The sequence below is a fragment of the Helianthus annuus genome, chromosome 8, assembly GCF_002127325.2.
Source record: "Helianthus annuus cultivar XRQ/B chromosome 8, HanXRQr2.0-SUNRISE, whole genome shotgun sequence".
NCBI classification, from domain to species: domain Eukaryota; kingdom Viridiplantae; phylum Streptophyta; class Magnoliopsida; order Asterales; family Asteraceae; genus Helianthus; species Helianthus annuus.
The window spans coordinates 97,149,273-97,172,364 of record NC_035440.2 but is presented as its reverse complement, the minus strand read 5'-3'; the positions used below and the strand labels follow the sequence as shown (position 1 = coordinate 97,172,364).

The following is a 23,092-nucleotide window of genomic DNA, read 5'->3' as shown; positions in this document are numbered from 1 at the left end:
ATCTTTCTGAAATTGGCCGATAATAATCCTAAGTCAGTTATTAGCCAATAATAATCCGACCTCGTCCAATTTTTTTGTAAAATAGTCCGCCGTTAAAATAGCTTAACGGAGTTAAGTTTTTTTCCGATTACAAACCGATGTTTTAGGGCTTTTGATCAGAACGAGGATACGAGTCGATTGATGTAAAACTTACCTCAAAATACTGCCCCCAACCCACGAAAACGGTGCTTCAATTCGGGTGTTTAACTTCCAATTAACAAAATTCAAGCCATTTCGAACACAATTTCGAGGTAAGTTTTACATCAATCGACTCGTATCCTCGTTCCGATCAAAAGCTCTAAAACATCGGTTTCTAATTCGGAAAAACACTTAACTCCGTTAAGCTTATTTTAACGGCAGACTATTGTACAAAAAAATTGGAAGAGGTCAGATTATTATTGGCTAATAACTGACTTGGGATTATTATCGGCCAATTTCAGAAATATGGGATTATTATTTTCCAATTATTTGTTTTTGTTGTTGAAATTTTAAGCGATGCGGATACCATACCAATCCAGTAACCCGCATCTCACCGGATCACAAAATCTCGAGACTAACGTCAACGCGATCTCTCTCGAACAATCCTGACCCTTCATCACTTCCCCTTTAACCTGCAAACCCTCCGAACACTCTAGAACCCCCAAACTTTCTTCACATATAAAACCTTCTCAATAACTCCACCACATTCATCATATTCCGTATCAATCCACCAACAAATCTCCTATTTTCAACCAATTTCAACCAACAATGGATGAAGATTTCGATATTCCAGCAGCCGACGTGTAACACCTCGAAATTTTGCGTCCAATAATGTATTGACACGTGTCATAGGTTTACACGTGGTAATAAATACTAAAGAAGGACTAAAGTTGACAAACATAGAAAGTATGTGAATCCGAGGGTTCAAAATGTCAACGAGGGATAAATATACTGTACAGTAACCCAAAATGATGCTCGTACCTTCAAACGAATAAATCATGGATCGTACGGAACGAAATGTGGAAGAAAGTGAGAGATTACAAACTACAGGGGTTAAATGTGCCAACATGTTTAAATTATACCTCTGAGTGACCCTTTAACAAAACCCGAGACTTTATAAAAGTAAATTACGCTCACTAGAATATACGGTATAAATTTCGCAAGGTTCCGTTTTAAAACGAGAAAGTTATGATCAAATTCGTATGCGAGGGGTTAAAAGCGTCAACATTGAAAGTTAGGACTTTTCGGGTAATAATAAGTTAACCGAGGATTTAACGGCGAGGGTAAAGTCACGAGGCCCTTATACGTAAATTAACGAGGCTCAAAGCGCAAAGTTACCCCTTCGAATCGCCAAGGGCCAACAGTAATAATTGAAAAGATTTGAAAAATCTTACTTTTAGGTCTCAGGCGGGTCGCGTAAAGGTTACAAAGGACCTTACGCGGGCCGCATTGACAGTAGAAGATATGGGCTTGTCAGAAGGATTCTGGCGGGCCGCGTAAAGGTTGAGTGATCCTTTACGCGGGCCGCGTCAATGCCCCAGATGCAGATAATTCGGACAGAAGCACTGTTGAGTGTTTTAACCGACTTATTGAGCAATAATGAGAGCATGGGCGCCCCCCTAAACGTCCCCTAGCACTCAGGGACACATGTTGGTGATCTAAGAACACTTGTAGACTTGTGTGGCAATGATCTAAGGTCCCAAATTTACTATAAAAGGGCCATGAGTTGCAACAAAGTTCTTCACACCTTCATTCTGCTTTCTGATCATTTTTGGAGCTCAAGCATTCTCTCTAAGCTTCACAAATCGTGCATAGGACTTCTGTAAGTGTGCCTAACCCTTCTTGGTTTAGTTTTTGCTTAGTTTTAGCTTAAAAGTCAATCCGTCGTAATTAACGATTGACTTAACGGTTAATCACAAATGGTCCAGTGATTAATTGAAATAAAGGTAGTTATATGTTGGTAATCATGTGGGCATTAAACCCCTAAAAGGGCACCCTCTGATTCCCGCTCTAACTAGTCCAAATGTCGGGTCAAAGTTGCTTAGAAAAAGTCAACAGAATGCTAACTTTCGATTATATGCATAATCAGTAATGTAGATGGCGTGTAACCTATTTTAACACTCATACAACATGATAATAAGTATTATAAGTGGTCTAAGCTTGTTTGATCCGACCATTTACTGTTATGACCCGGTTCGGAACCGAAAGTCGCAAAACCTTGACTTTTGCTTTGACTTCAGTTCTGACCCGTTATGGTATGATTTAGATATGCCTTAGGACTCTTTTAGGACCAGGTTACATGATGGTATAACCCTCTGTGACCGGTTCGTTGTTTGTCCGAGTCTTTTGCACATTTCCGTTAAATGCTTAAAAGTTGACCATAACGCCCTTTTAACTTTAAAACGGGAATTTTGGACATATGAAAGGACAATAACCTTAGTTACTGATTTCTAAGCATGTCCCTAAAATTTCATGTCAAACCGAGGTCTAGAATAGGAGTTATACTAAATAGCGCAATTACGGAAACTTTAGTAATTAAACGACGCATTTAGCGTAAAGCCTATCTAAACCCAAGTTTCGACACCAAACCATTTACACACTGATGTAAGATAATATTTTGTGATTTTTAAAGATTTTTAATTATTTTTAACCTGCTCATAACCTGCGGTTATGGCATCGATTCGGTAAATACCGAATATACCCTTTTCGGACATAACTTGAGTTCTACATGGTATTTTGACCCGATTCTAGTTGCTACTGATTTTAAATAATAAATAAGGTATTTTGAACTTTATAAACTGTTCGGAAAACTCAGATTTCCTGTAGAACTCGGAAACCTCTTTTATAATCTTTAAAAAGACCGAAATACCCCTACGGGGCGTATATTGGGATTAAACTCGTTATGGGCATAATAGAAGGTATCCTACTGATACCACAACCTCTTTAGGGCATATTAACTTAGGAAACCTGTGTAGGACTCTTACGGTTACCCGTTACACCTTTTACGCGTACGGTTCGGTTTATGTAACTAGTTTACATAAAGTAGCCGAAACGGGTCAAACCTTATCGTTTTTACCTCAAAATCCAGAATGTGGTTATATCACCCACATAAAACAAGTCTTCAAACTTGTTGGGTCCAAACCATATTCCATTCCCGGTTTTCGCCTTCCACGCGATGAAACAGTATTTATCCTTTGAAACTGACCGGTCTAAGCTAAGGCTAAATTAAAGACCCGTTTGGATTCTAATAGGTTGTTATAAACCTTCGTTCCAGAATAGGAGACCAGTAAAAGATACTTGCATTTGTTTATTGAGGTTATTACTTGCTCAGGTAAATACTTTTAACTTATTTTCCGTTATACGGGCTTGGGTTACGGTATATAAAATACCGCTTGGTCGGGCAATTGACCCTAACTCATTAGTAGTTGGGTATTATCAATGTGACCCATTTAAAAATTGGTTTTGTTGGCTTTACGCCTTTGGGAGCTTAATGACCATGTCCCGGATATCCTTGGCAGCATTTTACGAAATGGCCACGACCTTGACACGCGGGTGTAGGCGTATACCCGACAATGTGTCTATATTTATAAAAGTATAACCGTTGGTTTTCCCGCCACGGCTTTATGCTATGTGGCGTGTCTATTAACCTTAAACCCGGCACGACCCGGGCGACTGAACACATAGTGAACATGTAATTCTTTTACAAGATTAATTGATTAATTATCCCAAGTTACAAAGAGTTTGTGCCTTGTGCATTCAAATCAATTTTATTAAACCTTTTTACAAAAGTGTCGGTTGAATGTATTTACCAGTGTAAACTGACGTATTTTCCCCAAAAAGATTAAATGCAGGTCCTACGCGAAATAGGCTGGCCACTCCTTAGCGTCGTTAGAGTCTCGCAAGCTTGGGATGCCTTTATCTGTTGAACAATATTACTATTTTATTTTGATCCCCTGTGGATTTATTTCGACTACTTGTGATACTTGGATATTACATTCGATGGTTGAAATGTATTTATCTTTATGCTTCCGCTGTGCATTTAAATATTGTGTGGTTTGACTATATTGTTGCCAACTACGTCACGGTAATCCCCCACCGGGCCCACCGGTGAATCGTGTGGAAATCGAGGTGTGACAGGTTGGTATCAGAGCCAATGTTGAGTGAATTAAACACTATCCTTATGTGTTTAATCTCAATGACACAATTGCACATACTCGAGTCTAGACAAGAACATAGGACAAATTCGAATTGTTATTCTAGTTGTCTTTTATTGTTTATTGTTGATTTAAAATTTGTTAAGCAGGAAAGATGCCACCGGCAATTAGAAGAGGAGGAAGAGGCAAAGGGCCGATCATTACTCACAATGATCACGAGGCCGGACCTTCACATATGCGAGCTCCTTCCAGCACAAGAAGTGAAGAACCTCAGAGGCGTAGGAGGAACCTCTTTGAGCCCGCAAGACGGTCTACCTCACACAGTTTGACACCTTCATACCGTCACTCTTTTGGACCGATTTCGGAGAACGAGCCCAGTAACCTACAACCTTCTTTCATACCTCTCCAGCGTTCTGTTTCGCACCATTCCTATGGCGACCCTACTCCTTTCTTCCAAGGCTAGTTCAACCCGGCTGATTATATCCAAGAACCAGTAGGTTTTAACCCTTTAGGACCCGAAGACCATTTCTCCGAGGATAATGCGATGGATATGGACGAGGACACGGATCCCATCGAACCTGCAAGAGGTACTCCCAACCATCCTATCGAGATCTCTGATGGGTCATCCTTTCATGGGACACCCTATCAGGGTCCAGACAGTTACCAGGCGAGGTTTAACTAGTGCGAGTGGTACTTTACACCCTCCCACCATTCATCACCTCACCAGCAGCAGCAGCAGGATCCTTCTGAAGATTCGCGTTTCGTGGTAGTTACGCCACCGCCTCCTCTGCCACCAGTTCAACAAGCACCTCCAGATCCACCAAGGCGTAGGAGATCAGGCGCGCGGATGTCCAACCGAGGAGGGGAATTTCACTTTAGCACCCCTCGCCACTCGAGTGCAAGTCATTTTCCGCCATTGCCTGAAGAACCACAAATGGGTGAACCTTCGAGCCACCCTGCAGAGGTGAATTCTGCACCAGTTGCACCACCTCCGCCACCATTTGGCTATGATAACCCGATACCAGCATACGCCGGATCCACAGCATATAACCCATTTGAGTTGCCAACTCACACTCACTATAATTATGCTGACGCCGACCCATATTTGGTAGCGGCCAATTACAACGCCCTCCATCCCGAAGGACCTTATGGAAATCATTGGGGATTAGGATACGCAGCTCATGGGTATTCAGCACCTACTAGACCTCCGGTTCAACAACCGTCACAGCAGCCACGTTTTTCCCCACCGGAGCAGGAAGAAATCCTTCACCGTTTAAATAGGGTAGAACGAGACTTTGAGCAAGAACGTAAGAACAATCGTGGATTCCTCAAGGGCTTAGCAAACCTGTTAAAGGGAAAGAAGAAGCGAGATCATTAGTCTTTATATGTTCTGTTGTATTTCCTATTTTAATCAAGTCCCTGTGTGGACATTTATTTGTTTTAGTCCCTGCGTGGACATTTATTGTGTTTAGTCCCTGCGTGGACAATTGCCTTTCAGTCCCTGCGTGGACTTATCTTTTTGTCCCTGTGCGGACATCTATCCTTGTATTTGGTCCCTGCGTGGACTTGTTTTCTGTAAGCCTCTGCGTAGGTATTTGTCTATTGAAAGTCCCGTTTAGGGCAGTGTTAATCATTATTATAATTAATGAAATGTTAAGTTTGTAAATTTCATTTTTGTCATTTTAATACATTATTATATGAAATAAATTAAAAATCATTCCTTTTAAATAAGTCTGCCTAAATAAAGAATCTTAAATTGTGAGACCTAGCCTGGTGTCATTATAAGACCCGGCCAAGATGGTGAGACCTGAATAAAAGATTCAGTTTCCTGTTAACCTCTGTAAGCATGTTAACATTCTTGGCATATGTGATTCGTTAAAATCACACGCGTCATTCTTATATAAGAATCCTTCAGAGGATTCCAAGACCTAAGTTAGTGATTTATAAATCATGGGTTAAATCATCCATTAGAGATGTAGTGCCTACGGGCCATACCTATTGTCATATAAGACAAAAGACAGTTGTAATCTATGACTCCCTGTCAGAAAAGGTAAAAGAACTGTGGTTCAAACCATCATGCCTTGATTCTCTGAAATCCTGGCTGATAATATATAAAACGTCCATGTGACTAGGCTTTTGTGCCACTAACAATATTGGTTGTAATTAGGATAAGTTATATTCAAATCCTAAATAAAAGTGAGTAACAAATTAACCAAATATGGTCTATGTTTACCATGGTTAATGAATTGCCATAAAAGACAATTCCATAATAAACTCCTAAATAAAATTCTGTCATATTCCTTGTAGCAGATCAAGATCTCGATGGCTGACCCAAATGGAGTTAATAGTCAATCAAAGGAGGATGAAAATGATAACGCCCAGGGCGCAGAATTAAAAGCTTTAGTAGACGACGCTGTTAAGACTGCCTTAGATCGGCAATATGAAGAGTATAGCGAGTCTCGAAGCAGGACCCGATCTGCACCACACTCTAAACCAAAAACCCGTTCTGAGCATCACAGCAAACCACCCTCGACCCAGTCTAAGCCTAAGAAGCACGACGATTGGCACTCATCGAACGAGAATAGTGCCCGTCCTAAGGATAAAGTGTTCGATAATGCACCTCGCGCCAAGGGTTGCACATATAAGTATTTTGTTTCTTGCAAGCCCCGAGATTTTACTGGGGAAAAGGGCGCTGTGGATTGCATGACCTGGTTGGACGAAATGGACACCGTGGTGGACATTAGTGGTTGTGCTGAGAGGGATGTGGTGAAGTTTGTATCCCAGTCATTTAAGGGTGAAGCCCTAGCATGGTGGAGGTCATTGGTTCAAGCCTCAGGAAAGGCTGTTTTGTATAGCATGTCATGGGAGGAATTTATTGCTCTCATAAAAGAAAACTACTGCCCTCAGCACGAGGTTGAGAAGATAGAGTCTAATTTCCTATCACTGGTCATGAAGAACCTGGATTGCCAGGCGTATCTCACGAGTTTCAACACCCTGTCAAGATTGGTTCCGTACCTTGTGACCCCGGAACCCAAACGGATCGCGCGTTTCATTGGGGGTTTGGCCCCAGAGATAAAGGCTAGCGTGAAGGCTTCTAGGCCTGCTACATTTAGATCCGTGGCAGATATATCTCTGTCTCTTAAGCTGGATGCAGTAAGACAGAGATCTCTGAGAAATGCTGACAGTGAGAAGAGGAAACGTGAAGATGATGATTCACATAGGTCAAGCAAGAAGCACCGGGGGAATCGTGACCACAAGAAGGGATCGGAGGCCAAGAAGAATGACCGACAGTCGGGCGATAGGCCCCAAGTGCAATGTTTGCAAGAAGCACCATTTCAGAAGGTGCAGGTATGAACAGAAATCCCAGCCGAAAGCATGTGGGATTTGCAAGTCCTCTGAGCATAGGACTCTTGAGTACAAGAAACTCAAGGATGCAACTTGTTATAGTTGCAATGAAAAAGGGCACATCAAGACTAACTGCCCGAAGATAGTGAAGAAGGCTGAAGAAGGGAAAAAGACCAATGCCAGGGTCTTTCAGATGAATGTTCAAGAGGCTATCCAGAACGACAACGTCATAACCGGTACGTTTCTTATCAATGATGTATTCGCAAGAGTATTATTTGATTCTGGAGCAGATAAATCCTTTGTGGATGATAAGTTTTGTGAGTTGTTAAAATTGCCTCTTAAAACCTTGAATGTGAAATATGAAGTAGAACTAGCTGATGGGACTATGGGAACAGTCTCAACTGTTTTAGATGGATGTGTTATATCCATTAGGAATCACTCATTTCCTTTATCCCTGTTACCCTTTAAACTAGCTGGTTTCGACATAGTGTTGGGTATGGATTGGTTATCGCATAACCAAGCCCAGATTGTGTGCAACAAGAAACAAGTGGTGATCAAGACTCCGTCTGGAGAACCACTTACGATCCAGGGAGAGACTCGGCATGGATTGCCCGCGCAAGTGTCTGTGCTAAAGGCATCCAGATGTTTGAAGAAAGGATGTGTCATTTATATGGTACAGGTGACTATTGGTGAGGAGAAACCCAAGATGAAGACATCCCAGTCATCTCTGACTATCCTGAAGTTTTCCCGGAAGAACTGCCTGGTTTGCCACCAGACAGGTAAGTGGAATTCAGTATCGACATCATTCCAGGAGCCGCGCCTATTGCAAGAGCACCTTATAGGTTGGCACCCACGGAAATGAAAGAATTGAGAACGCAGCTAGATGATTTGCTAGCCAAAGGTTTTGTTAGACCAAGTTCATCTCCTTGGGGAGCACCAATCCTGTTCGTCAAGAAGAAAGATGGTTCGATGCGTCTATGCATTGATTACCGTGAGCTGATAAGGTTACAATCAAGAATAAGTATCCTTTGCCCAGGATCGACGATCTGTTCGATCAGTTGCAAGGAGCGAGCTACTTTTCCAAGATTGATCTAAGGTCAGGCTACCATCAATTGAAGGTCAAGGACGAAGATGTGCACAAGACTGCATTTAGGACTCGTTATGGTCATTTCGAATTCTTAGTGATGCCTTTTGGGCTCACTAATGCACCTGCCGCATTCATGGATCTCATGAATCGCGTCTGCAAGCCGTATTTGGATATATTTGTCATTGTCTTCATCGATGACATCCTCATCTACTCAAAGAGTCAAGCTGACCACGAGAAGCATCTTCGATGTATTCTTAAACTGCTTCATCAAGAAAAGCTTTACGCCAAATTCTCTAAATGTGAATTTTGGCTACGAGAAGTCCAATTCCTTGGACATGTAGTCAGTGAGCGTGGTATCCAAGTGGATCCCGCCAAGGTTGAAGCCGTCATGAATTGGCAGGAGCCAAAGACGCCTACGGAGATTCGCAGTTTCCTAGGTCTAGCAGGATACTACAGACGCTTCATCGAAAATTTCTCAAGGATTGCTGCACCCCTAACTTCTTTAACTAGAAAGAATATAAAGTTTAATTGGGGCCCTAAGCAGCAAGAAGCTTTTGATATCCTCAAACAGAAGCTAAGCAATGCTCCTGTGTTGACATTGCCAGAAGGAATGGAAGAATTCGTAGTGTATTGTGACGCATCGCACACCAGGATGGGATGTGTGCTTATGCAGAAGGGCAAGGTGATTGCCTATGCTTCGAGACAATTAAAAGTGCATGAAAAGAATTACACCACCCATGACTTGGAGTTGGGTGCCGTTGTATTTGCACTAAAGCTTTGGAGGCATTACTTGTATGGTATTAAGTTTGTGATCTATTCTGATCACAAAAGCCTTCAGCATCTGTTCAATCAGAAAGATTTGAATATGAGGCAGCGACGTTGGATGGAAACTCTGAACGATTATGACTGTGAAATAAGATACCATCCAGGCAAGGCCAACGTAGTCGCAGATGCCTTGAGCAGAAAAGAAAGAGTGAAACCAATAAGGATCAATGCCAAGAGCATTGAAATCAAGAACAGTCTGAATGAGAGATTGTTAGCTGCACAGAAGGTAGCTGTGTTAGAAGCTAACTATCCTAACGAAAAGCTAGGAGTAACTGAAGAGCAATTATCCTATGGCAAAGACGGAATTCTGAGATTAAATGGGAGGATACGGGTTCCGGTTTATGGAGGTCTTCGTGACGTTATCCTTCAGGAAGCCCACAGTTCCCGATATTCTGTTCATCCTGGAGCTGATAAAATGTACCAGGACTTGAAGGCAAACTTTTGGTGGATAGGCTTGAAGAAGTCTATAGCCGCCTACGTAGCAAAGTGTTTGACTTGTGCGCAAATAAAAGCTGAACATCAAAAGCCGTCAGGTTTGCTACAACAGCCTGAACTTCCCGAGTGGAAATGGGAAATGGTGACGATGGATTTCATCACCAAGTTGCCAAGGACAAAGAAGGGAAACGATACAATATGGGTAATAGTTGATAGACTGACTAAGTCAGCACATTTCCTACCCATAAAGGAGACTCATAGCTCCGATATACTAGCCCAGTTGTTTGTAGATAAGATTGTAGCCCTTCATGGCGTGCCTGTGTCTATCATCTCTGATAGAGATACCAGATACACATCACACTTTTGGAAAAGTTTTCAACAATCTTTGGGCACACGTCTGAATTTCAGTACGGCTTACCACCCTCAGACAGATGGACAGAGTGAGCGTACAATCCAAACGTTGGAAGACATGCTTCGTGCATGTGCGATCGAATTAGGTGGTAGTTGGGATAACCACCTACCATTGGTCGAGTTCTCCTATAACAACAGCTACCATACGAGCATTAAGGCTGCACCTTTTGAAGCCCTATATGGTAGAAAGTGTAGAACGCCCGTTTGTTAGGCAGAAGTTGGGGATGTCCAGATGACAGGACCTGATATAATTTTTGAAACAACGGACAAGATTGTCCAAATTCGTGACCGATTGAAAGCTGCCCGAGATAGGTAGAAAAGCTACGCAGATTTGAAGCGTAAGCCTTTCAATTTCGAAGTAGGCGACAAGGTATTGCTTAAGGTATCACCCTGGAAAGGGGTGATGCGATTCGGTAAGAAAGGCAAGTTAAGCCCGAGATATATTGGACCCTTCGAGGTAATTGTGACAACTCGAGTTTCCGAGATTCCACTTTCGCATTTAGTGCACGTTCACTGTTTGTTTAGTTATTTACTTGCACAATTGGTTTGCTTTGTAACTGTATATATGTTTTGGTTCGATAAAGTGTATTGTAATTGTGCATGGTTATGTGTTACTTATGAAAGATTTGACAAATGCATGAACTTGGTGATGAAACTGTAAAGTTACATTGTGATGGGTGTTTTATGTAAGAAATGATATTTAGGGATGTATAGAGTAATTAGTGAAATTCTAATCATTCTTAACCCTAATCCCTTTCACTAATCATTCACACAACCAACACACGTACTTTCACATTTCTCCAATCTTCTCTTGCAATCATCATCTTCATCATTGGCACAAGCTCTTCATCACTCTTGATTCCTCTCTTTGTCTAGAATCAATCCAAGGTAATTGTTTAATGATTGTTTGTTGTTATCCATTCTTGATTATGTGATTCATGTAAACCCTAGTTCTTCACATGCTAGTTCTGTGTTTATTGATTGAATTCTTATTTATTGTGAAATGGTTATGATTAGTTGTCTAATCAATTGTCTGATACTAATATGTCTGATATCATAAAGATGCTGATTGTTGATTTGATTTACTGCAATGCAAGTGTATGATATTAGGGTTTGATCGTAAAGCGTAACTGTTACAATCGCACTTGAATGTTCGCATGTTTTGATGGTTGGCCGACTTCTGATGTATATAATCCGAACTTTAAAGGAGTCCGAGTTTTGTTGTGTAACATGGACTCCGAACTTTTGTTTTGTAATGTGGATGATCCGAATTTTAGATAACAAATATCATGGTCCGAACTTTATATATGAACATAAGGTGTCCGAATTTTCATTATGGGTTGATGGTCCGAGTTTTTGAAACAACACTTGAGGTCCGACCTTTTAAGGTTTTAAGGAATGATGTGTCCGAGTTTTATGTTGTACATGGTGGTCCGAAGTTTAAAAGGCATAAGCCTTGGTCCGAGTTTCATGATTTAAAGTCATGGTCCAACTTTTGTGGGGGGGAAGCCCCCTTGTCCGACTTTTACTTTATAAGGAGCTTGTCCGACTTTTATCTTATAAGGATGTTTGTCCGACTTTTTATTATAAGAATGCTTGTCCGACCTTTTTGAATGATACAAGGAGATGAGGTCGGAATTTATGTATATGGTGCATATGGGTCCGAATTTGTTAAGTTAAGGATGTTAACTCTAATAGTGATTAACCTTGTTAACTTATTATTCAGTTAAATCATTTACTTTGGTTAATTCCGTTAGTCTGCTAAAACTGTTAAACATTAACTGTTAGTTATCAACTCTGTTAGTTGTTAATTCAGTAAACATGTTAACTCTGTTAGACATGAAACATTGCTAGTGTGTGAATCCTGTTAAGTGTGTTAACTTGGTGAAATATGTTAACTGCCTGTTAAATCCTGTCAAGCATGAATTGTACGGTTTAGACTAACTGCATATATGAAATGTGATAACTGCTTAAACACACACTTCGTGACATAAAGACATACGAACTTAAACTGATCATATACACGTGCGTACTATAGGTCGTGATTGATTAATTGTGAACGTGTAACCCTTTGAGCATACCGAGCAAACCAAGGTGAGTTCACACAGCCAAGGCATGGGATTCCCGGGTTGGGAATTGGGTTGGAAGATTTGAATTGGATAATTACTCGCACTTACGCTATTGCTAGACTATATACCATCGTCCTCAGGTTAGTCAGGACACTTACGTAAAACCTACGTAAACTAGTATCTACCACTGTCTCCCGGGTCGGGAGGACACTTACGTAAAACCTACGTAAACTCATACCTATTACTGTCTTCCGGGTCGGAAGGACACTTACGTAAAACCTACGTAAACCTCACGCGTACCAATGTCCTCGGGGAAGGGCACTCACGTAAAACCTACGTGACCTAGTACGTATTCCTGTTCTCGGATTAAGAAGAACACACATGGTTACAATAGTCTAGTAAGGATAAACATGGGAAGCCCCCATTAGTAATAAATATAATCATGGGAAACCCCCACTATTAGTACATACATACGTGGGAAGCCCCCACTAAATGAACATACGATTTTGCTATTTCGAACTTACTTTCTGTGAACTCGCTCAACTAGTTGTTGACTCTCTGCTGCATGCCTTGCAGGACCTTAAGTACATATGGAGCTTGCACAGGGAGGAGCAGGTCGTTGTGGAGCATGGATCGTGGATGTTATGTTAAACTTTATAACACTTGAACTTATTACATACATTGGGTTTTCATATTATGCTTCCGCTACTTAAACTATGTTTGGTTTGAACATCAATTGTATTGAATTGGGTTTTTACAAACTACTTCGATTATTATATACTATGTTCAATATGATTGGTGGCTTGATCCTGGTCAGTCACGCTCCCAAGCGGTGGTACTCTGCGTGTGGATTTTGGGGGTGTGACAGTAATCGAACGTGTCGGATCGGTTGCCTACAAATTAAACTTACCGGAAGAGCTCAGTGGTATCCACAATGTGTTCCACATCTGTAACCTGAAGAAGTGTTTCGCTGACGAATCACTGGTTATACCGCACACAGATGTACATATCGATGAAAGCTTAAAATTTGTTGAAAAACCTGTGTCGATCGAGGATCGACAGGTTAAGAAGCTTCACAGGAAGTATATACCAATTGTGAAGGTAAAATGGGATGCCCGTAGAGGTCCCGAGTACACGTGGGAGGTAGAATCCACGATGAAGGAAAAATACCCTCATTTTTTTCAATAAATCTCGAGGTCGAGATTTCTTTTAAGGGGGTGAGGATGTAACACCTTGAAATTTTGCGTCCAATAATGTATTGATACGTGTCATAGGTTTACACATGGTAATAAATACTAAAGAAGGACTAAAGTTGACAAACATAGAAAGTATGTGAATCCGAGGGTTCAAAATGTCAACGAGGGATAAATATACTGTACAGTAACCTTAAATGATGCTCGTACCTTCAAACGAATAAATCATGGATCATACGGAACGAAATGTGGAAGAAAGTGAGAGATTACAAACTACAGGGGTTAAATGTGCCAACATGTTTAAATTATACCTCTGAGTGACCCTTTAACAAAACCCGAGACTTTGTAACAGTAAATTACGCTCACTAGAATATACGGTATAAATTTCGCAATGTTCCGTTTTAAAACGAGAAAGTTATGATCAAATTCGTATGCGAGGGGTTAAAAGCGTCAACATTGAAAGTTAGGACTTTTCGGGTAATAATAAGTTAACCGAGGATTTAACGGCGAGGGTAAAAGTCACGAGGCCCTTATACGTAAATTAACGAGGCTCAAAGCGCAAAGTTACCCCTTCGAATCGCCAAAGGCCAACAGTAATAATTGAAAAGATTTGAAAAATCTTACTTTTAGGTCTCAGGCAGGCCGCATAAAGGTTAAAGGACCTTACGCGGGCCGCATTGACAGTAGAAGATATGGGCTTATCAGAAGGATTCTGGCGGGCCGCGTAAAGGTTGAGTGATCCTTTACGCGGGCCGCGTCAATGCCCCAGATGCAGATAATTCGGACAGAAGCACTGTTGAGTGTTTTAACCGACTTATTGAGCAATAATGAGAGCATGGTGTAAGACCCTAACACGCTTTAACTGAAAAGATGATACGTGGTTGAAAACCGGTGCTTGTTATTGTTTAACTTAACGTTTTTACGTAAGTTTTAGTTTCGAATAGCCTACTTTTAATCAAGAATGTGTTTTGCAGGTTTGATGGAGTTTAAGGAGCTTTTCGGGAGCTTTACGGGTCACCGGGTCGAAAACCGAAGCACCGGGATGCGTTACAGATCAACCGGAAGTGCAAGGAGCGAAAAAATGGAAAGTTGGATTTTTAGGGGCCGTCGGCGACGGGGTCCAGGCCGTCGGCGACGCCCTCCAGATAACCCCGTATGCACAGTTTTGCCGTATCCAGTCATTTAGGCCGTCGGCCAAAGGAGCAGAATTGGGGACCCGTCGGCGACGGGGTCAGGCCCGTCGGCGACGGGTATGGGATTTTCAAAACGGGATTTTTGGTAATTCAAGGTCGAATTCGATTTCTATTGATTCCCATTGATTCCAAGACGGGAGTTACACAATTTTTGGAGTTTGAAACTTAGTCTTGGAGCCATCTTTCATCAACACTTCATCTCTATTCCATCTACCATCCATCCAACAACCCGAATTCTCATCCGAATCAAAACCCTAGTTCATCACCATCACAATCATTCTTCCACTTTCAATCCATTCATCACCACCAACCATTCCAAACCCTAATCATTCAACCATCCATCTTCAAGCTCCAAGATGACCCAATTCAAGTCTCGTACATCCGTTGATCATGCTATTTACACCATGAGCGGCTAATTTCTTGGAGGTTTCACCCCGGTGTAGGTTATTGTAAGTCTAGGGTTTGAACAATGCTTTAGTTTGGTTTTGTGACAACTTGACTTGTATTTGAATTGATTGACAATTGTCTTGCATTTGAACTATATTTGTGAATTGTCAAGTGAGTTATGAAATTTGACTTTGCAAAATAAGTTTGTGCAATTATGCCTTGTCATTCAAAAGGTTTTACTTGTCCGAAGTAACGAAGTGCATTGTAGTCCGTGTATGCGTTGATAACAATTGGCACCTAAGCTTTGATGATAGAAATCCGTTAATAACATATTCAAGTGAATTAAATCTAAAACTTGTAAGAACCCTAGGATTGCAATAATCGAACCGGGTTTGAACCTTGTTTTCTCTATCTTGTCAAAACCTTTATTTACATCATTGCAATTGTTTGTTTTTAGTAGTTATAATTCACATCTTCAACTCAAACAAAAATATACAAAAACAATATAGCAAGCTTCAAAAAAGTGACAACTACTCATAATTCAATCAAATCCACACACAAACCACATACTCTTCGTGGTTCGACCCCTTGCTACCACTAGCTATTTGTTAAGGGAAATTAGGGTATATAAATATTATCTTTGACCGGAGCGCGACACTCCGATCAAATTTTGGCGCCGCTGCCGGGGAGTGCGTGCGCTTTGTGTTTGGATATTGTTTGAATTTGTGTGATTAACTGTTTAATTTGTTTTGCTTTCTTTTTGTATTATCTTTTTCCTTGTTACGCGGGGTGTGTTACTTGTGCAGGTTACAGGTAGTGCATGCGTACACGAAATTCCGGGAGGACTTCACCTCTAGTCTACGAACCGGAAATTGAAAGACTCGCAAGAAGAAACTTAGCAAGCCGGTTAGAAGCAACTCTTGCTTCTAATCAAACCAACCAAACACCACCACTCACACGGACCATTGAAACCGATTCAATGGCAAACCACAATTCCAACCAAGAATTTAACCCAAACCAAAACCTCCACCCAAATCAATTCCAATCCCGAGGAGCCTTTTATCCCGCTCAAGAGCAACCGGGTGGTAACACCAATGCAAGACCACCCACTCCACCTTTCCGAAACCAAAACACCAACAACACCCAACGAACACCTCAACAACAACCTCTTCACCGACAAGCATCGTTACCTATTAACCTTGATGATCGGAATGTCAACTCCGATCGAAGAGGTAACCGTGATCGCGGCAATCCCGTAAATGAAGACCCGCTTTTCAACATCGACGATTTAAGGAATGCAATTCCCGATGACGAACCGTATAGTGTTCCCGGTTATCAATCGCCAGAACACGTAAGCATTCATACGGAAAATTCGGACGATGGGGGGTATTACGATGATCGAGCTAATGATGATGAAGATTGGGGCTACGTGAATAGGGGAAACGTATACAATGCTAGAAGATACGACGATGAGGAGTTTGGGTCTCAAAACGCCAATTATGTTGGGGAAGATGATTATGGGTACGGAGGTGGAAGAAACGATGGTTATGGGAACAACCGTCAACCACAAAACAACAACCAACGAAACCGGAATGATGGGTTTTACAACAACAACAATAACAACAACAATGTAAACCCTAACCGGATTCCTCGTTTTGTGGGAGGTGGTAACCCGAGGGATAATCGAAGAGAGGAGCGAAGGGATGAAAGACGGGATAATCGAAGACCGGTCGATCAAGAAGTTAATGGGCCACAACGTCGTCAACAACCTCCAAGGGGAGTAAATGACCGTTTCCGACCAATAGTGACCGAGAACAACTCTCCAATAGTATGCGAAAGGAGGATGTTTGATTGTAAGCCGCATTACATCAACATCCTTCCTCATTTCAACGGGAGGTCCAATGATGAGCCGTACACCCATTTAACGGAGTTCTCGTCTATTTGTGATACTATTGGAGGACATAATTTCGCACTAGAGGAAGTGAAGCTTCGGCTATTTCAATTTTCATTGAAAGATAAAGCAAAACAGTGGTTCTTTACACTTCCGGCCAATAGTATTCGAACTTGGGAACAAATGCAACAAGCGTTTTTGGATGAGTACTATTCCATGGCCAAGACCGACGATGCTAGAGATGAAATTCGGTCATTTCGTCAACTTTCAAGTGAGCCTTTACATGAAGCATTCACCCGATTCAAAGAACTCATGAGGAGATGCCCACATCACCAAATAGAAAAATGGGAATTGGTGAAATGTTTCGTACGAGGTTTGGTGATCGTGGGGGAGTGAGAGTCAGTGACTGTAGGGTGGTGCACGCCTTACTGTATGGGACCCCAACGCTGTCGTGGAGGCACATAGTGATGATGAACACATGGGCCACCAGGGAGGCGTTCAGAGGCGGTTTATTCCGTATGCACGCCTCATTAGTGCCATGATTGTGCAGCAAAACTGTTTACCCCTGGAAGCACTATGGGTCTCTAAGCCAGTGGAGGAATTTAACGTGGCTTACATGAAGAAAAATTGGAAGATAGAGGTCAAGTTCTCGGGAAATAAGTATGTTGTGACCGATGAGTTGGGGAACAAGTATGAGGTCCGTACTTCTGGGGCACCACCCGTGCGGGAAGAAGATGTGGAGATGGAGGAAGAAGAGGAGCAGGAAGCTGAACCTTCCGGGGCACAAGGACCGAGGCAACGATACATGCGGCCACACAGAGAGATTAACGCAGAGGTGGCAGGTTTTGTGACTCGGAGACGTGTGCCCTCTTACAAAAATTTTGATAGGGGGCAACAGGAGATATATGATAATGTCTCCGCGTGTATAGGAGAAGGTCGGGAATACAATCAAAGGAGAGAAGCTTGGCAAGGGTCTTACGGAGCTTCAATGCAAGAATACTGGGACGCTCAAGGAGCCCAACGTGAAAGAATGAATAAGTTCATGGAAGAGCAAGAACTGTTCCAAGCCATGCAAAGATCACACATGGAACAGTTAGCAAAGCAACAGGAGGATGAAGCAGCCCGAAGGCGGGCATGGGAAGAAGCGGAAGCGGCGCGTCGACAACAAGAAGAAGAATTGAACCGCCGCCGTTGGAGTGCCATGTACGTCTCTCAACAGATGGCGCTTAATAACGCCAAAGTGTTGCATGATCAGGAGCGACACCATAGAGACTACCAAGCCGGCCTCCCCTACGCCGAGCATTCGGGGTGGACAAATTACTCCGATCTTCCCTATCCTCAAGGCCCATCCGACCCGACTCCGCATTGGCCCGAAGCGGTAGGGTCTAGCTTCGTTCCAATCCCGTACCAACCACCGCCCCAAGGGGAGCAAAGCCCCTTAGATAACTATAGGGAGATGTTCGAGGCCCTCACTGGTTATCCATACCAACCCAACCCGCCCATGGATCCAAACGAGCGATATCAGCGGTAGAGGTATGGTATGTTTTATGTTGTTGTTGTATATTATATTCCGTTATTTCTTTTCGTTTTTATTTAATTTATGTCTAGGTAAATGAACTTTGTGGGTGTGTTCCCTATATAACCCTCACGAGACCGACTCGTCCTCCCGAGCTATCGGGAGGTTTAAAGGGCTTGCGTGCAGATGCTAAATGCCGTCGTGATTCCTACGAAAGTGAGTTAGGTTTATTGTTGTTGTAAAATATTTTCCACATAAAGTCAAAGGTAAAATAATGTATGGCTTGGTAATAATTTCATAAAAGTGGTAGAACTAGGTGACTAACAAATTTTGATGGTTGTGAGAAGCATGCTTCTACACAAGGGTTAAGATTTGTAGGTACAGTATGTTCGTGAGACGACCGCTTTGTTGAAAAGATGAAGAGCACACGAGGAACTAGCGAAAAACCAGGTGCATACGTTTCTTTTTATCTTTGATTTTTAGTAGCAAATAAGTGGATTGTAAATTGTTTTTTTTATTTTCCGGGGTGCAATTTTGGGGAGGTTAGCCGTGTCACATCCCTTGTGCTTTAAAAACTCTAGTTCTTACACATTGAGGACAATATGTACCTCAAGTGTGGGGATGGGGGAGTAGTAAAAATTTTCGATTTTGACCCGTTCATTTAAATACTACACATTGAGGACAATGTTTACCTCAAGTGTGGGGATGGGGGAAAATTTCAAAAATTTTTCAAAAATGTCTTGTTTTCAAAGCAATCTCAAAAGCACAAGTAACCAAGTCAACGAGGGATGTCACAAACCATTTGGTCTTTTGTCATGGTCAAGTTCAAATTAATAAGCATATCGGGTATTTAGCGGGTGGTTATTTGAGAATAATTCGCCTAAGGAACTAGCAATGTATGCATATCACATATCATACCCTTATACGTGAGGTTTGAGCCCTTTATACATCATAGATTCACATTCACATGTTTCTTTGTTTGAGTGGGCCATTAGTCGCGTATTGTAGAACTTGCAACTTTTGATACATTTGAGACTATAGACCAAATACAAGCACGAGAATGATTAAGGCATTAGGTAAACCTTTTTCTCTTTAAACCATTTTTTCTATCCTTACCCTAACAAACTCCTTAGTTGCCCATTTTGAGCCTAGACCTTTCGTTTGATCACCCACTTAGCCCATAACCATAAGCCTTTTTGTTTTTTTTAACCCGTGTGATGAAAATTCGATTATAGGAACTTAAGTTATATAGTTGTGATTCATTTGTAAAAAAAAAAAAAAATCAGAAAATGTTGCGAAAAAGAATGAAAAAGCATTGAAAAAAAAACACAAAAAGATGTGCTAGTAGTTTGTTGAATAAAAGGCGAAAGTTGTTGCCTCATAGTTGATGTTATATTTAGCCTTGTTTAGTTTAGTGGTTTATAATAAAAATCGAATTTTTCATCACCTTAGTCACTTTAAAAATATCCTATTCCTACCCTTCGCCTAGCCCTGTTACAACCCTTCAAAGACCTTTTGACTTGTGCTTAGTAATTGTGTTCGATAGTGGAGAATGATTGAGTTGCAAGCCTATGCGGGTACGTGTTTGATGTGTGTAAAATGCAACATATAAATCACATCAATTAAGGCATAAAACTAACCCTTTTTAAGTACTAATGTTGGAAAAAGAGTGTTTTTGTCTTCCTTTTGTATTTTCAGGATGAAATGAGCTCAAAATCACAAAAGAAGCAAAAAAAGACAACTAATTCTACCATAAATACAAGAAAAGGAACAAAAGTGGACTGCACGGACCCTCAACGGCACCTCCCAAGGCAAAGGAGAAGAAACAGAGTCTGAACACGCCCCGTGTCCAGCGAACACGGGGGCGTGCCCAGGAAGCAGCAGAAAAGACAAACCAGTAGAAGCTTCCATTGCCCACCACGGGGCCGTGTCCAGCGGGCACGGGGGCGTGGTGAAAGTACAGCAGGCGCATTAATTGTAATTCGCAATTACAATTAATGAAGTGAGAGAATGTCAGACGGGCACGGGGCCGTGTCCAGCGGACACGGGGCCGTGTCCAGCCTTCTGTTCAGCCTATAAATAGAGGAGCTTGGCTTCATTCTCTCTCATCCCTTGGCACACCACCTCTCTCACACTTCATCCACCACCCACCACCACCATAACACCATCATCCATTGTCCATCGTAGAGTGTGTGAGTCGTCTCGGGATCCAAGATTGATCGTAAGAGTTCTTGACAATCAAGGCCATGTTTGCCTAAGTCTCTTACATCACTTGGTGAAGACAAGTGTTTAGTATAATACTTTTTATTTTTAATCTTTTGCACTTTTTATTTGGTTTTGTATTAATGACTTTAATAACTAGTTACTTATGTTGAAGGTGATCTTTCCTTATCGTTTGTCCGTGGTGTCTTGGCATTATTTTACTGTCTATATAAAATAAAAGATTTTCACCATTCATATCTCCACGGTCTATATGGAGGTATGTTGGCTACCTGGTCGGGGGTTAAGGGAACGGTTTGGTAAAGGTCTTGCCCTTGTTCAGCGTTTAGAGGTCCTGCTTGGGACCTGGGTCAAATTTAGTAGGATCTCCTTCAATGCCCATAGGTATTGGATGGCGGGGATCCAAACTCTTTGACCCCCTCATAAGTTAACTACTATTAATACTATAACCCGGCTATTTAGGACTGCATCCCTGCTAACTCAGACTACTTAGCCGAGGGTAACGTCACCGCCAAAAGCGGGGCCTACCACAATTTGCATTAATAACTTAATTCATTATCTTTCAATAATCCGACCCTTTAGGATTGTATCCTTGCTGACTCAAACTACTGGGTTGAGGGTAACGTCGCCTTCAAAAGAGGGGCCTACTACAATAACTAAGATAATCTCTTAAACAAGTGCAAAAGTGCGAAAATAATCAAAGGTTATACTAATACACGTGTCGGATCCAAGTGATTCATCTTGTCTATCTGTTTTTATTTTATTTTTATTTTCAGCATTTAGTTAGTTTTTATTTTTCTTAGTTTAAAACATTTTTCTCACTTTTTGATTTGATTAGACGTTGAGGATAAACCGGTATTAAAAGCTCTTGTGTCCTTGGACGACCTCGGTATCTTACCAACACTATACTACGTCCACGATGGGTGCACTTGCCCATATGTGTGTTTAGTGTTAGTGAATATCGTGTTTTATAAATTTAAAACTTGGCTAAAAGTGTAAAAAGGGGCTTAAATACTCATCAAAAATATAACACACTTCACGCACATCAAGTTTTTGGCGCCGTTGCCGGGGACACAAGGATTTTAAGAAAGTTAGGAATCAACGGCCTAATCATATTTTTATTTTTCTTTAATTTTTTAGGATTTTTTCTTAAATTTTCAGCTTCTGCAGAGCTCAGCACGGGGCCGTGCCTGGTCGGACACGGGCCGTGCTCAGCATTGTTACTGGCAGTTTTTGTTTTTCAAGTTACAGAAGGCTGACCACGGGGCCGTGCCGGTGCAACACGGGGCCGTGTCCAACTTCCAGTAACTGGGATCTGAAAAACAATCACTGTAATTCCGACCACGGGGCCGTGTTCGCTCAACACGGGGCCGTGGTGAACCTTCTGACCAACATTCTTTTCTGTTTTTATTGCAGGACTTGGAACCCGACGCCATCCTCACGTAGTGTATAAGCTCCAGTTCCAATAAAGACATAAAGGAACCGCTAGAAGAACCCGAACGCTTTCTCAGAAAAAGGTTAAAAGCCAAAAACCAAGAGAAGGTTTCGGGTGATCCACCCCCAATGGCGGACCAACGTACCCTTATGGATTATCTACGGCCCACCGTAGGTAATCTAGGCGCCACTATCAATGCTCCGAATGTCGAAGCCAATAACTTCGAACTTCGACCGCATTTGATACAAATGCTCCAGAACTCCGCAACCTTCCACGGGCTTGCGGACGAGGATCCTCATCTATATATAACTAATTTCTTAGAAATATGTGATACCTTTCGGATCAATGGAGCATCAAACGACGCCATCCGCCTCCGTATGTTTCCATTCTCACTAAAAGACCGAGCGAAAGCTTGGCTCAACACCCTCCCAGCTGGATCGGTAAACACCTGGGATGAACTAGCCCAAAAATTTCTATATAAGTATTTCCCTCCTGCTAAAACTGCTAAATTAATGGCTGAAATTAATACATACTCACAAGAGGACGGGGAATCCTTATATGAAACTTGGGAAAGGTTCAAGGAGCTATTACGCAAGTGTCCCCATCACGGCCTCGCAATATGGCAACAAGTATCCACTTTCTACAATGGATTGTTGCCACACACTAGGCAGACACTTGATTCTAGCTCCGGGGGACTTTTAGGTAATCGACGCCCACACGAAATATATAATCAGATTGAGGAAATTGCTCAAACCAATTTTCAATGGCACACTCCCCGGGGAAATAAGTCTATCGCCCCGGGCGCCCATAAGGTCGACGAAAGCACTTCTTTACAAGCCCAAATCGAGGCCCTTTCTTCAAAAATAAAAAAATTAGAAATGACAAAAACAGTCTCGGTTATGGCTTGTGAAGG

General features: G+C 41.9%; 1 non-coding gene across 1 annotated transcript; it reads right to left on the bottom strand.

The window, feature by feature from the left end:
• Window positions 1-22,685: 22,685 nt before the first annotated feature.
• On the bottom strand, window positions 22,686-22,792 carry LOC118481570. The gene has a single exon (XR_004865780.1). It is a non-coding gene; the product is annotated as a small nucleolar RNA R71 (small nucleolar RNA).
• Between the last annotated feature and the right edge of the window lie 300 nt (window positions 22,793-23,092).